Here is a 15,106-nt window from a genome sequence, read left to right as displayed (position 1 = left end):
ATGACAGCACTGAGTTTTATAAAAATGCTTTAAAACAGCAGTTGTGAAAACATCTTCAAAGCGAACTGCCTAACCGAGCCTGCATTCCCATTTCAAGGAAAAGTCAGTCACCCTCCCTGGCAGGCATGAGAAATTCTGGGTAAAAGGTGGAAACTCTTTCTTTGCTTCTCTGTGAAATGCTTCCGTGGAGAACTCCTGCAGATTCATGAATACATTGTTCATCCCCTGGAGAAGACCTAAACTTTTCATGTTTTTAATAGCGCTTGCACAGGCTTTCAATCTGGGCAAGCTAGTGTTGGAATTCTGTCTCCAACACTGAGTAGCTCTTGGATTTTTGTTAATTAATTTCACCTTCTTGAGCTAGTCTTTTCCAATCTGCAGGTCACAACCCATTAGTGTTTGTAAAAGTCATTCAATACTCGCAACATATGCAAATAGGAGAGAAACTATCAGCGTCAACCATATGCCTTAGGAATGAAACTTTTTATTTCTACACAATACGACATATTCCTTTGTGTCTCTGAGTTTCTGAAGTTATTTTTAAAACAATGCCCTGAGCCTCAGTGGTACTGTCTCCACCATTTTAACTGTTCAAGATCCATCGAAAATCAGAGTTGACTGTATCCCCTTCTTTCTGCTAAGGCAGGAGCTAAGTCCTTTCTTCAGTATTCGGTTCTTTGTTTAGGGAAATGCTCTAAGAGGCTGTGTAGTGACTGGAAGGTGAAAATTCATTAGCATAAGATCTGGTAGAGACACTGAAAGCGAGATGGGGCTCAGTGTTTCCACATCAGAGATGGATACAGGGCTTGGAAGGGTCAGAGGTAGTGAAAGACTGACAGCTGGAATGAGGAGAGACAGGGAGGAGGAGACCCTGATGAATAGCAGGGCTGTGCATATGGAGGCAACTAGTAAGGGATTCTGAAGGGAAAGAATGGCCAAAAGATTTTTCTAGAACACTGATGTCTAAGCTTTAGTTTTCGATATTGTTTATTTTATGAGCTGTGTACACAGTGCCAAAAAAAAAAAAAAAAAAAAGAAAGAAAGAAACTAAATATAATCCAGTGACATTAAAACAAGATAGTTTTTGGATTGTGCCATAATGTAGTGACTCTTTATTTTCATCATGTTTTCTGTCCAAGTATAGAATACTTATACTATTCTGTACATGTCTTATGTAGTGATATGTTATGAGTCTTATGTAGTGATATGTTATGAACTGAACTGTGTCCCCTCTAAAATATATGTATTGAAGGCCTATCCCCCAGTGTGACTGCATTTGGAGATAGCACCTGTAAGTAGTAAGTGAGGTTGAATGAGGTCATTACGGTGGGGCCCTCATCAATGGGAGGGGTTTCCTTATGAGAAGAGGAAGAGATCTCAGCAATGTTCTTGCACAGAGAAAATGCCATATGAGGATACAATAAGAAGGCAGCTATCTGCAAGCAAGGGAAGGAGGCCTCAGGAGACACCAAACCTGACAAGGCCTTGATCTTAGACTTATAGGCTTCAGAACTATGAGAAAATAAATGCATTTTGTTTAAGCTGCCCAGTCTGTGGTATTTTGTTATGGTGGCCCAAGGAGGCTAATGCATGTTATTTGCAAGTGATTATACAAAAGGGTCAGTAACTATGTTTGCATGTAAAAGCATTATCATTAGGAAGTAAAACAAAAGAAAGATGAAAAAAATGTAAGATAGAGAATTAGAGCAAAAAGGTCCCTGGTGGATTGTAGCTATTCACTCTTATCCCAAATCTCCAGAAATATTTGATGGTATGCTGAATTTTTGCTGGTATGTCTACAGTGGGACACTCCTTAAAACTGTTAAAAGACAGAATGGAAACTTGAAGCTACCAGGCAATTAATACCTGGCTTACATTCAGATGATATATGAGACTTATGTATAAATATATGTAAATGTAAATGACCAAGAAAAAAATGAGACTGACATTCTCATGTGAATGAAGATTAGACAAATGTATCGATTATTTTAATATCCTTGAATATCTGTAGATCAACTGTTGACAAAGTAATTTATAGTGCCCCTTAGTGGGATGTAGCTAAAAGGTCACAGACTAATTAGAATATCAGAGTTTGATGTCAGAGTAATTCCACTTCATACTGTAGAGACTTGACCTGTTACATGTCCAAATTTGTATTTAAAACAATAAAAAAAGGCATCCTGTGTTAGTAGTTTACCGCATAGTTTTCAAAGTAACTAGCACAAAATGATCCTCAATAAAGATCAAATTCTAAAAGAGAGAAAGAAAAGAAGGAGGAAAGAAAGGAAAAAAGAAAAGGAAAGAAAGAAAGAAAGAAAGAAAGAAAGAAAGAAAGGAAGGAAGGAAGAAAGATGGAAAGAAAGAAGAGAAAGAAAGAAAGAAAGAAAGAAAGAAAGAAAGAAAGAACCTACTGAAATTTTCAGTTTGCTTCTAGACATTGAGATAATATACACGCTGCTTTGCAATAGGTTTGTGTGTATACATACATGTGCACACAAGTATGCTTGTGTATGCATGTGTGTTTGATGCCTAGTTTTGGAGTCAGTAGGGTTCTTCACCAGTATTGTAGTTATTACCATGGTTCATTTGTATAATCCACTGCTCTGAAGTTGAGTATGCCATATGGCTTGATTTGGCCAATGAAATGTGAGGTGACGTGACATCCATCACTTCTGGGTGACATTAAAATATTTATCACGCTTTCTTCTCATTTTCGTGGCTACCATTTCAAGATAGTGGAGGCCTTGAATGAGTCTGTTGTGGACCAGATATATTTTTATATGCCTTGAAACAATCCATTGACATTTGGAGATGAGCTGTTATTAAAGCGTAACTTAATCCATCCTGATTGACACAGATGGTGATATGGGTAAGAGGATACACTGTAATGTCTGACCACCTGAGTTATAATTCTGATTTGCCAGCAAGAACTATGTGATATTGGGCAAGTTATTTGACCTATATGTGCTAAGATCTTCTCAACTGAGAAATGAAGATCAAGTTATTATCTACCTCTTGGAGTTGTTGGGTTGATGTGAACACCACCTGTGTTAATATATGTGAAATACTTAAAGCAATGCCTAGTACCTAGGGTGCATCTAATATGTATTCAGATATTTTATAATAATAATTATCACCATGACAAACATAGTTTTAAATGAAATCAATTTGGCTTCAAGGTAGAAAAACAATTTTTTATTAAGGTTTTGCAAAACACTTTTTTTAATTTCCCCAAAGGAATTTACTTGGCACGTTAATATATTTTTAAATATGTACAGTACATAAGGTATGTTTATATGTTACATTTTATTTTTTGCAGCCATCTTGGGAGGGTGATCATTGTGTTTTTATTTTGTTGGTTGACAAAAGTGATGTTCATTCAGCATGAAACACATAACCAGTTTTTTTTTATTAAATTTTTTTTAACGTTTATTTATTTTTGAGACAGAGAGAGACAGAGCATGAACGGGGGAGGGTCAGAGAGAGGGAGACACAGAATCTGAAACAGGCTCCAGGCTCTGAGCTGTCAGCACAGAGCCCGACGCGAGGCTCGAACTCACGGACCGCGAGATCATGACCTGAGCCGAAGTCCGCCGCTTAACCGACTGAGCCACCCAGGCGCCCCCATAACCAGTTTTTTTTGTGATACTACGGTCAATGCCATCCTTATCCCACCCCATGTCCAGATGAAATGCTACAGCTATGAGAGTAACATGATTTTTATGGTCATTCTGATAAGAATTGCATTTTAAACTAAGCTTATTACTTAATTCAATTGAATAGTGGTAAACAGAAAAGTATCCCTTGGTGGCAAAAAAACCTAAGCATGAGAAGAATGGACATTAGTGGATATGATGGGGTCTCCCACTCAGGAATCTCCCTTCCATAGTTCTTGAATGTAATTTGGTATTCCAAGTTGGCTTTTTTTTCCAGAAGACAATAACCAACTAGTCAACATGTGGCCTTGTAGAAAATCCCATCACTGAGAACTGTTAATTAAATATCTCACTCTGACCAGTCTATCTCAAGGTTGATTCTTTTTTTCAGGACCTGATTTTTTTTTTCTCCCAGTGGACTCCTTTTCTTGACTCTATGTCTCTGGTCCTGGGGGACTCTCCAGCTCTTTTGAAAACTTTTCTAACTTTTCTTCATTGTCTTAATTTCAATTTTTTCATTGACTTAATTTAAACTTTTATTTTCTGCTATTAGTGGACCCCATAACACAACAAAGGAAACATGTCATATCCTGTGACCAAGACCAGAAATGGTGGTTCACTGTTGGTAGTAACGCATTTTCCCTAGCATCTCAATGCTTAAGATATTTAGAGTCTGAATGAAAGTGGCAACTGTTTACATTATTCATTCATTAACAAGGGTTTGAGATGTTTGGGTGCATGTGTGAATACATTTTCCCCAGACTAAATCACTTTGGCTGCTGTGAGTCATACAGGAAGGTATGAAAAATCATCTCCCCTTGTGCCATGGTTATGTAGAATGAGTTTAATAGAATAAGTTAATACCTGGAAGCCAAGAGGACTGGATTTTTGGCTATACTTTGTCACATCTGTATATGATGTCATACTTGCTATGTGACAATGAGAATAAAACCACACATGTGTTTGGTCTTTGCTACTGTGACAATAACATGATGGCTTAACACATGCAAACTGTGAATTAGAGTTTTGAAAAAAATCTTGCAGCTTTAAAGAAAAAGTCCAAATTGTAAAAAGGCCTCATATGCAAAGGTACTCATGATGTTACTAATTATATAATACAAATGTCCTAGGAGGGGAGGAGGAGACAGCTGATGGATGAGACAGGGCATAATTCGTTAAATCAGGATAATAATTACTACTGTCACTTATTAGAAGAGTCTTATGAGTCAGCAATTTTACTATATCTTTGAAGTGTACTATTCCGTTTAAATACCCCATGAATCCTTAACTTGTAATCATATACTACCCACATTTTAATGTGAGAAGACTGGACTTCCAACAGGTAAAAGCAATGAATCTTCATTCGTAGAAAGTTTCAGTACACTTACCACACAATCTAGCAATCACACTCCTTGGTGTTTACCTAATGGAGTTGAAAACTTATGTCTGCACAAAAACCTACAAATGGGTGTTTATAGCAACCTTATTAATAATTGCCCAAACTCGGAAGCAACCAAGCTATCCTTTCATAGATAAGTAAACTGTGGTTCACTCAAACAATGCAATATCATTCAGCCCTAAGAAGAAAAGAGCTATCAAGCCATGCAAAGACATGGAGAAACATTAAATGCATACTTAAAGTGAAAGAAGCTAATATGAGAAGGCCACATACTGTATGGTTCCAACTGTATGATATTCTGTAAAATATAAAAAAGTACAGAAACAAAGGACCAGTGTCTGCCAGGGGTTGGGACCACACAGGAGAATGAATACATAGAGCATAGAGGATATCTAGACCAGTTCAAATACTTTACATGACACCATAATGATGGATGTATAACATTATACATTTGTCCAAACCCATACAATATACGACACCAAAAGTGAACCCTAAAGTAAACTATGGAGCTTGGAGCTTATAATGTCTCAAGGTAGGTTCAGCAGTTGTAACAAATGTGCTAGTCCGGTAAGTGATGTTGATAACAGGGGAGGCGTTTGTGGGGGCAAAGCGTATATGGGAAATCCCTGTACCTTCCTCTCAATTCTGTTCTAAAGCTACAAGTTCTCTAAAACCGTTAAGTCTTAAATTTAAAAAAAGAGCAAAATGAAACTATAACACACACACACACACACACACACACACACACACACAAAGGCTGAAAAGTGTTAGCAGTTACATTCTTCAAGTTGTGGGACTCTAGAATTTTATCTATATATTTTCTCTGCACTTGTGTGTTTTTTGAGCAATTTGCTTCATGTGAAATGAATATGTCTCATAATCAAAATTATTATTTTTGAAACCAAAATAAGGGTGATCAGGCAAAAGGCTCACTCATGCCTTCAGCTCTCACAGCCTGTATTAGTCATGTCATGTTATGTACTCCATTGACTACCCTTTTTGACATTGTCCAAGGAATGATAGTAAACACAGCTGACATTTCGTGAATGCTTTGCATGTGCCAGGGATTGTGCTAAATGCTTTATATTTGTTCTCTGTTTAATTCATAGGATCACTTTCTACTAAGGGTTCTGTTCTTCCTTTCATCTTACACATGAAGTTCCTGAGACCCAGAAAAGGAAGATAACTTCTCAAGTTCATTCAGCTAGTAAATAGTGGATCCAGGACTCCACTCAAAATGTGTCTAATTCTGGAGTAGGCACTGCTAACCATTTACATAGCCTACCTGTCCAGCCACAGAGTCATAAAACCTGGCAGGTCACAGCTTACACGAGGTAATTTCAATCTCCCTTCTTATATGAGCTGAGAAAATGGACTGTGAACTTTTGGATTCATAGTCACAAGGAACATTAGGAATTTTAGAGTTGACTTTTAATGGATTACTTTATCAATTTCTCATTTATACTAATTTATTTGGTGGAGAAAAAGCAACCCCTGTCCCAGTTTATCCCCCCAAGCTATTTCCTTTTTTTGGAAGCATTTGAGACAAAACATACACCCTTTAATTATAAAAGCAATTTTGGTAAAAAAAATGTCAGCATTTTTATTCATTGATGGATTGATTTTTAGAATGCCCATAGCTAGGCAATCTAAGACTCTGCGATAGGAAAAGAAATTAACATTCAGAAATAACACAAAGTAAAATGTCTCGTGTATGGATCCCTGCAGTCGCAGGTAACTGTAATGTTTCAGAAAAAAGTAAACACAACCAAAGTTTAGCCCGGGAATTGTTTTGTAATTATATCCAGGCATACCACAGTCAGGTTTACTTATTCATGTAATGATGCAGCTGGGATGTGACCTGTGAGCATCTTGTCAACACTTACTCACTTGCCCCCAAACACCTGACCTACTCTTCTTTCCAAGCCTTTGATAATATGTCAGCTCTGCTCATCATACATGCATCCAAAGGCTGCCGTGAGCCAGTAATTCTCCTGAGGACTGAAGAGGTAATCATTAAGACAAAGTCCCCATCCTTCGGGCCCACTGGCTCCCGCTCATAGACTGCTTTGATTAAATCATCTCCGAGTACATTTTATGCACTGGTTAAGTTTCCAGAATGGAGCCACTGCCCAAATATTATGAAATTGCAGGAAAATTTAAGCCCGAAGCAAAGCAGTTGATGTCTTATAAGTCAGAGTTAATGGAAATGTCCAGCGGAGTGGAGACACAAATAGGGAAGAGAAGCAGAGTGGACATTTTTGTTTATCTAACTCCCAGGGGGAAGTAAGACTCAACACACAAGACCTCACAAATACTTCAGTCTATTAAAACTTGACAGGGAGGTAACCACAGAGATAGGAGTGGTGGTTTTCTGAATAGAAGGAAAAGATGAGGGACAGCAGCCAGCCTGCCTTCTGGCAGTTTGTAGGACCTTCTGGTCAGGCTTCTGCAAAGAGCTCCTGGTCAGGTGGGCCTCTGAAGGCCACATCAATGGACCATGGGACCCTCATCTCACACAATACAAGCCAGTGAGCCCATGCAATCAACAGGGTCAAGTGTGGCAGGTTAAAAAGGTAGGTTCTTCAATCTCCAACCTCTACCCTTACTTATCAATCATCAAGATCAAATACCCTTACGTGGATCCAAATGACACCTCCTAGGCACCCTCAACACGTTCCACTTTTGAGTCTTCTGAACTGCAAAGGTCATCTGAATTCCAAAGCTCCAACTAACCACATAAGCTAACCAAATGTGCAATGGTGTAAGGTAACTGTGTTTGCTTAGGCCTCTGCTCAATTCCCATCACAGCTAATATTTTAAGCACTTTACCAAGATGTGATCCACATGCCATACATTGCATCCATGTAAAGTGTACAAATCAATGATTTTAGTATATCCACAGAGATGTTCAACTGTCATCACGGTCAAATTTCAGAACATTTGCAACACCTCAAAAGAAACCCCGTGCACTTTAGCTATTATTTCCTCATCTCACGCCCTTGTAGTCCCACAAACCACGCACGTGCTTTCTTTATCTACAGACTTCATATTTCACATGAATTTCATGCAACTGGAATCATACAGTATGTGGTCTTTTGTGGCTTGCTTCTTTCATTTAGCATAGTGTTTTGAGGCTCATGTATCAGTATTTCATTCTTTTTATAATTTTTTTAATGTTTTTTATTTATCTTTGAGAGAGACGGGGGAGGGGGTACAGAGAGAGAGGGAGACACAGAATCCTAAGTAGGCTCCAGGCTCTGAGCTGTAGCACAGAGCCCAATGTGGGGCTCGAACCCACGAACTGTGAGATCATGACCCGAGACAAAGTTCAATGCTTAACCAACTGAGCCACCCACATGCCCCAGTACTTCATTCTTTTCATGACCAATAATAGTCCTTCATGTGGACAGGCTACATTTCTTAAATCCATTCATTCGTCAGCAGACATTTGAATTGTTTCCAACTTTTGGATATTATTCATTATGCTGCTGTATAATCTTTCATGTAAAAGGTTTTGTGTAGACATATGACCCTCCCTTTGGTGTAGAGTTCTCCAGGAGTGAACATGCTGGGTCACATGGTAACTGCATTTAGTTGTTTGAAGAACTGCCAACTACTTGCAAAAGTTGCTGCAACATTTTGTGTTTCCACAGCAGTGAATGAGGGTTTTTATTTCCCCACATCCTTGCCAATACTTGTCATCGCGTCACTGTTTGATCCTGGTAGGTGTGAAGTTGTATCTTACTACTTGTGACAAAGCCAAGCTTTCTGTGTACTTCCTAACCATTTGTGTATCTTCGGAGGAATACTTATTTAGATCTGCATATTTTGTGTGTTTGGGTTGAAATATTTATTAATTTTTTAATTTTATTTGATTATAGTGGACACACAATGTTACATTAGTTTCAGGTGTATAATATAGTGTTTCAACAACTATATATATATATTATGTTGTGCTCATCACACGTGTATTATCATCCGACACTACACACACACACACACACACACACACACACACACACGGCTATTGCGATACCATTAACTATATTCTTTATGCTGTACTTATTTATTTATACTGACTTGTTTATTCCATAACTAGAAACTGGTATCCTTGTCCTGCAATCTTATGGAACTCACCTATTAATTCTTATAATGTCTTAGTGGATGCTTTTGGATTTTCTTCACACAAGATTCTGTCATCTGCAGATAAAGATAGTTTTACTTCTTTTTCAATCTTCATGCCTCTCAAGTACTTTTTATTGCCTAATTTGTTTGTCTAAAACCTACAGTGGTTGTGTTGAATAGAAATGATAAGTGCAGACATCCTTGTCTTATTTCTAAACTTATTCGGAAAAGCCAGTCTTTCACCATTAAGTATGATTTTTGCTGTTTTTTTTTTTCTACACACCCTTAACCAGGTTAGGGATGTTTTCTTCTTCTAGGATTTTGAGAGTTTTAATCATATAAAGATACTGGATTTTGTTGAATGGCTTTTCTAAACCTATTGAAATGATCACGTGTCTTTGTTTTGTATTCTATTGATATGGTATATTATATTAATAGATTTTTTAGACATTAAGTCAATATTTCATTCCTACTTAGTCATGATTTATAATTCTTTTTTATAGGCTACTAACTTCGGTTTGCTGATATCTTGTGGAGAACTTTGATAAAATCAATGTCTTTTTTCAAACACTGCAGACTCTTGATTCTTTATAATTACTAGGTATAAAGATTAAAACTGGAGAGAGAGAACTCTTTTGAGATTTTGATGAGGTAGTTGCCACCATGGGGCTGGCTGTGCAAAGCAGATGAAGCTGGGCTTATTTAAATTTAAGACCTGGAGCGGGAGCTGTACTGAAACTCAGATATCCAAGAATGGGGTCGGCTGGGGTCGGTGTCTCTGAAGGTTCCCTTGGGGATGAGACTTCTGAGGAGGGCATCTAAGGGAACACCGTGACACTAGTCTTGCAAATGCTGGAAATACTAAAAAGTGAATTAAGTGAGTCTTCTTAGTGTAAACCACAGCCACCAAAGTGAAGAAGCAAGGCTGGTATGATCCTCAAAGGAACAGGAAGTGGAGAGGTGGGGCAAGGCCCTCCTCCTGCTCTACCTTGCCGGGTCCTCTGCACTCCCCACGGGCAGAGCCACACGGAAAGCACCCAGCAAAGTGGCAATGTGCTTTTGAGTCTCAGCCCCAGCATCACACGGCAGAGTATAAACTGCAGGTTTGAAGCTGCGAGACAAAACCTGTAGAACTGGCACCCTTTTCATGGAGCGGATTCTAGGGTCAGCTCGGAGGGAGGTGCCCAGGAGAAGACAAGGACCCACTTCAAGGAAGGCACGATCTTTGCACAAGGGCTGCGGGGAAGGGGAAACACATATTCCAAAGCCATAATCACGACAAAATGAAACTAAAACTCACACGGCATGAGAAGTAAACACTGGAAAGTGAGGTGTGTCTGCCAGGGGAAGACAGGCTCTTGGCAGAGGGGTTGATCGCAAAACTGCAAACACTCGAAACATGGTCCAGCTATAAAATCAGATAGTGCAAATGTGGGCTCTCAGGAGTCCATAGCAGGAGGGAGTGTGCAACTTGTGACTGTTTCCTTTTTTCTTTTTTCATAGTTGATGAGAATTATATGAGAATACCATACGATTTATAAGCAATCATAAGTGAGAGGTAGTAATTATCATTCCACGTTATTACTTAAACAGAATTATGTCTACCACTGTTTTTATTTATTTATTTTTAATTATTTTAAATTATTTTAACGTTTCCTTATTATTATGAGACAAAGAGAAATTGAAAGTGAGCAGAGGAGGAGTAGAGAGGAGGGAGAGAGAGAGAATCCCAAGCAGGCTCTGCCCTTGCCTATGCAGAGTCCAATGCGGGCTCCAACCGCACGAACCCTGAGATGGTGACCTGAGCAGAAATCAACAGTCAGAGGCTTAACGAACTGAGCCACCCAGGTGCCCGGCAACTGTTTTTAATTTAAAGTACGAGAAAATAGTGCCAGCGTTACCAGGTTATTGTCCCTGCAATCATAATGTCAACGGGTGATATGCAGTGCAGCTAGGAAGCATCGTTGTGGGTATGCTTCTTGTCCTGGATGTACTTTTGTAGCACCACAGAGAGCGTGGCTGAAGACGATGAGAAAGCAGGGAGCAATCTTCACACAGTGCAGTAAGGATATATGATTTCAGCAACATTATTATTATTTTGGTCACTGTGAGTATAAGCACGATCTCCTTTTTACACTGAACTTTGTGCCTTTTAAAGCAATCCCACTTCCATTGCTTCCTTTACTCTTTGACTTAACCATATCAGTGGGATACAGGGAGACCGTGTATCCGTTTACAAAATGTTTTTCGACACTTTCTTTGCCCCAAGGCCAAGGAGGTAGATTTCAATTATATAATGCCCGTCCTTGTCTTTTACGCCACGCCACGTTAGGAAGACCCGAGTTCCTGTCGTGAGAGAGATTTCTGAATAGTGACATCCAGGGAGTTACATCCTAGCATTTTAGGATGGATATGGAAATATCTTTGAAAATATATTTGAAACATTACAGAAAGGAAGATACAGATGAGTGGTGTAGAAAAAATTAGCACTACTGTGTGTTTCAAAACACACCAAACAATACTGTAGTGATTGTGAAAGCTTGTATGTGGAGTAAAATCATTAAACATATAGAGACATGGTAACACCAGCTCCAGAAACCTGCTATTCCTGGAGAGGATGGGCAGATGTCAATTGCAAGAATTAGAGGCTTTCAACTGCTGTTTCTTTAAAAGAAGAATGGGAAGCATGATTAATAAAAGCAAACACGCGTCACATCAGCCTGGTATGCACCTGTTGTATTATTTCCTGTAACTGCATGTTTGAAACAATTTGCCAATTCCTCTTTTTTTTTACTTTTTTTTCTATATCAGGGAGGGAGTGTGTAACTTGAATTGGGTTAAGGGGCCAGGACAGTGAAATTTAAACACGGGAAACAAGTAGGAGGAGATGATAGGGGTTAATGATTTTTGACAGAAGAAAAAAATGAAGATACAGTATCTTCACTCTCTGACGCACAGTTACTGTTAATGAATCCCCCCCCCCCCCCCCCCCCCCCCCCCCCCCCCCCCCCGCCCAGCTGCTGCCGCTGCCCCAGTTACTGTTGCAACAACTCCTGCTTTCTGAATTCTAGTCTGTTCCTCCAGTACTGATGGACTCAATCCTGGACAGCCTCAGTATTTTAAAAAAAAATTTTTATTTATTTTTTTTGAGAGAGAGAGAAGGGGAGGGCCAGAGAGAGGGAGAAAGAAATCCCAAGCAGTCTCCATGCTGTCAGTGCAGAGCTCAACATGGAACCTGAACTCATGAACCAGGAGATCATGACGTGATCCAGATGAACCCGAGTCGGATGCTTAACCAGTTGAGCCACCCAGGCGCCCCTTGGCCTGTCAAAATTTCTAAACAAATGACAGTCTCCCCTTCCCACTCTCATTTCATGTTCTTCTCAGAACAACCCATGTCTGGTCCAGCTTCAGAGCACAGGAAGCGATTATTAATAATACGGCAACATCGTGGCAAAAATAACACCGATATTTTCTCATCCTGTTGCAAGCAATCCTTGCAACGATGGCAATTTTGATTGCTAAGGAAAAAGCAAGAATCATCTGCTTGACTAGTTGTCTGCCTCAGGAGATTTCTAAATGAGATTGTGGGCTTGATTTCTTAAATGTATATTAAAGACACTGGTTACCTCAGTCCAATCAAAGAATCCTGCTACTCTGCTTTCAGTGCTGGAATAGCAAAGAGAGCAATCATAGCTCTCGGCAAGCAAGTCAACACATCTCCTAGTTGAAGAATGTTATAGGGATGATGTATGATGTGCCCCATGGTTATGGAGGAATGGAGATGGGAGCCCATTGTGCAAGATGTAGTGTGCTGTTCAAATGTTACATGTCTGTATATCCCTCCAGGGTATGTGGTTTCATGGTGTAGTGCCACCAGGGTGCCTGTCCCTTCTTCTACTTGTTCCTCGTAGGACTTCTGTGAATATTGACAACTCACCTCTGGAAAAATTAACTTGAACAAACTTTTAATTTAATTTTTAATGTTTATTTATTTTTGAGAGAGAGAGAGACAGACAGAGAACGAGCAGGGAAGGGGCAAAGAGAGAGAGAGAGACACAGAAACTGAAGTGGGCTCCAGGCTCCGAGCTGTCAGTCCAGAGCATGACGCGGGGCTCGAACTCACTAACTGTGAGATCATGACCTGAGCCAAAGTCGGACGCTCAACTGACTGAGCCACCAGGTGTCCCGCAAACCTTTAATTAATAAAAAAAAAATAGCATCTAATAAGTGTCAAGGCAGTTATGCCCCATGGAACCAAAATTGTTTGAGGCTGACAACTGTCCTGAGTTCAAAGCCAGCATAAAACATTGACTAAAGAAGGAAGGCTTTGGATGTGGGTACAATCATTGATCACTTTGGAAAACACTATCATAGGATAGTCTATGGCAGAAAGTCCATGTGTCCCACCTGCAATCTCTTTTGGACCCACCTACTTCTAGACAAGACTTAATGTGACTCACAAACTCATCCCAGGTATAAATTTTCTTATATAAAGCAGAGATTTACTCTTTCATTCAAAATATAAATAGAACCTATCACCCTATCAGTCAATCATTTTATCTATCTATCTATCATCCATCCATATATCTATCATTTCTTTATTATTTATCTCTCTATTGAATGACTTCCAAACACATGCTATTCTGAGTATTGGTGATAGGATATAGCATAAACATGCTCACTGTATCTGTTCTCTCAGGATGCTTCATTCAAACCAGGCTCTGACTGGAGAGGATTTATCTTGGAATCACATGCTTCCAGGGATATTCATTCCAGCCAGGAAGTAGGACACTCTAGGAATCATGTCAAGGCCAAGAGAACGGTGGGCCTCAGGTGCTCAGAGCCTCTAAGAGCATCACACAGTTCCACTCGCAGCCAACTTTTTTAAATTAATTTTTTTATGTTTATTTTTTTTATTTTTGAGAGAGAGAGAGAGAGAAAGATCATGAGTTGGGGGGGGGGGGTGGGGAACAGAGAGAGAGGGAGACAGAGAATCCGAAGCAGGCTTCAGGCTCTGAGCTGTCAGCACAGAGCCCGATGCTGGGCTCGAACCCACGGACCATGAGATCATGACCTGAGCTGAAGTCGGATGCTTAAATGACTGAGCCAGCCAGGTGCCCCATCACAGTCAACTTCAATGGGAAACTTACAGCACTCCATTGCCTAGATGTGTTCAAACAAGATAGGGATGAAGGGGTGACCCCTGGAGAACTGAGGGTGGGAACATCTTCCATGTGAAGAAAATATTACAGCTCCTGAAGTAGTGACTAGTCAGGATCCTGCAGGAAAACAGAACCAATAGAAGATGTGTGTGTGTGTGTGTGTGTGTGTGTGTGTGTGTGTCTAAGAAGATTTAGTATAAGGAATTGATTCACAGTTGTGGAGGCTGGGGAGTCCTAATATCTGCAGGGTGGATAGGAAAGCTAGGGGCCCAGGAAATCTGATGGTGCAGTTCTGGTCTGAAGGCATCTGGTCTAGACCCAGAAAGAGTCCATGTTTCAGTTTGCGTCCAAAGGCAAAAACAAACAAAACAAAACAAACAAAACAAAACAAAACCGGAGATATACCAGTTTGACGTCAAGCAGGCAGGAAGAATTCATTCGTACTTGGGAGAGGATCAGATATATATATATTTTTAATTCAGGCCTTCAACTGCTTGGGTGAGGACCACCCACATTAGGGCAATCTGATTTATTCAGTCTACTAAGTTAAATGTTAATCTCCTCTAAAAATACCTTCACAAATATCTAAGAGCAATAACATCTAGAACAACATATGGCCACATATCTGGGCATGCTACAGCCCACTCCAGTTGACACATGAAATTAACCATCACAGCTACTTAGATCTTACTCATCTCTGTAACTTTTTTTTTTTTTTTTACTAATTTTAAATGTTTATTTTTGAGGGGAGGTGGTGG

Source organism: Panthera onca, chromosome C1 (assembly GCF_046562875.1).
Source record: "Panthera onca isolate mPanOnc1 chromosome C1, mPanOnc1 haplotype 2, whole genome shotgun sequence".
NCBI lineage: Eukaryota > Metazoa > Chordata > Mammalia > Carnivora > Felidae > Panthera > Panthera onca.
Note: the sequence above shows the minus strand (reverse complement) of the source record.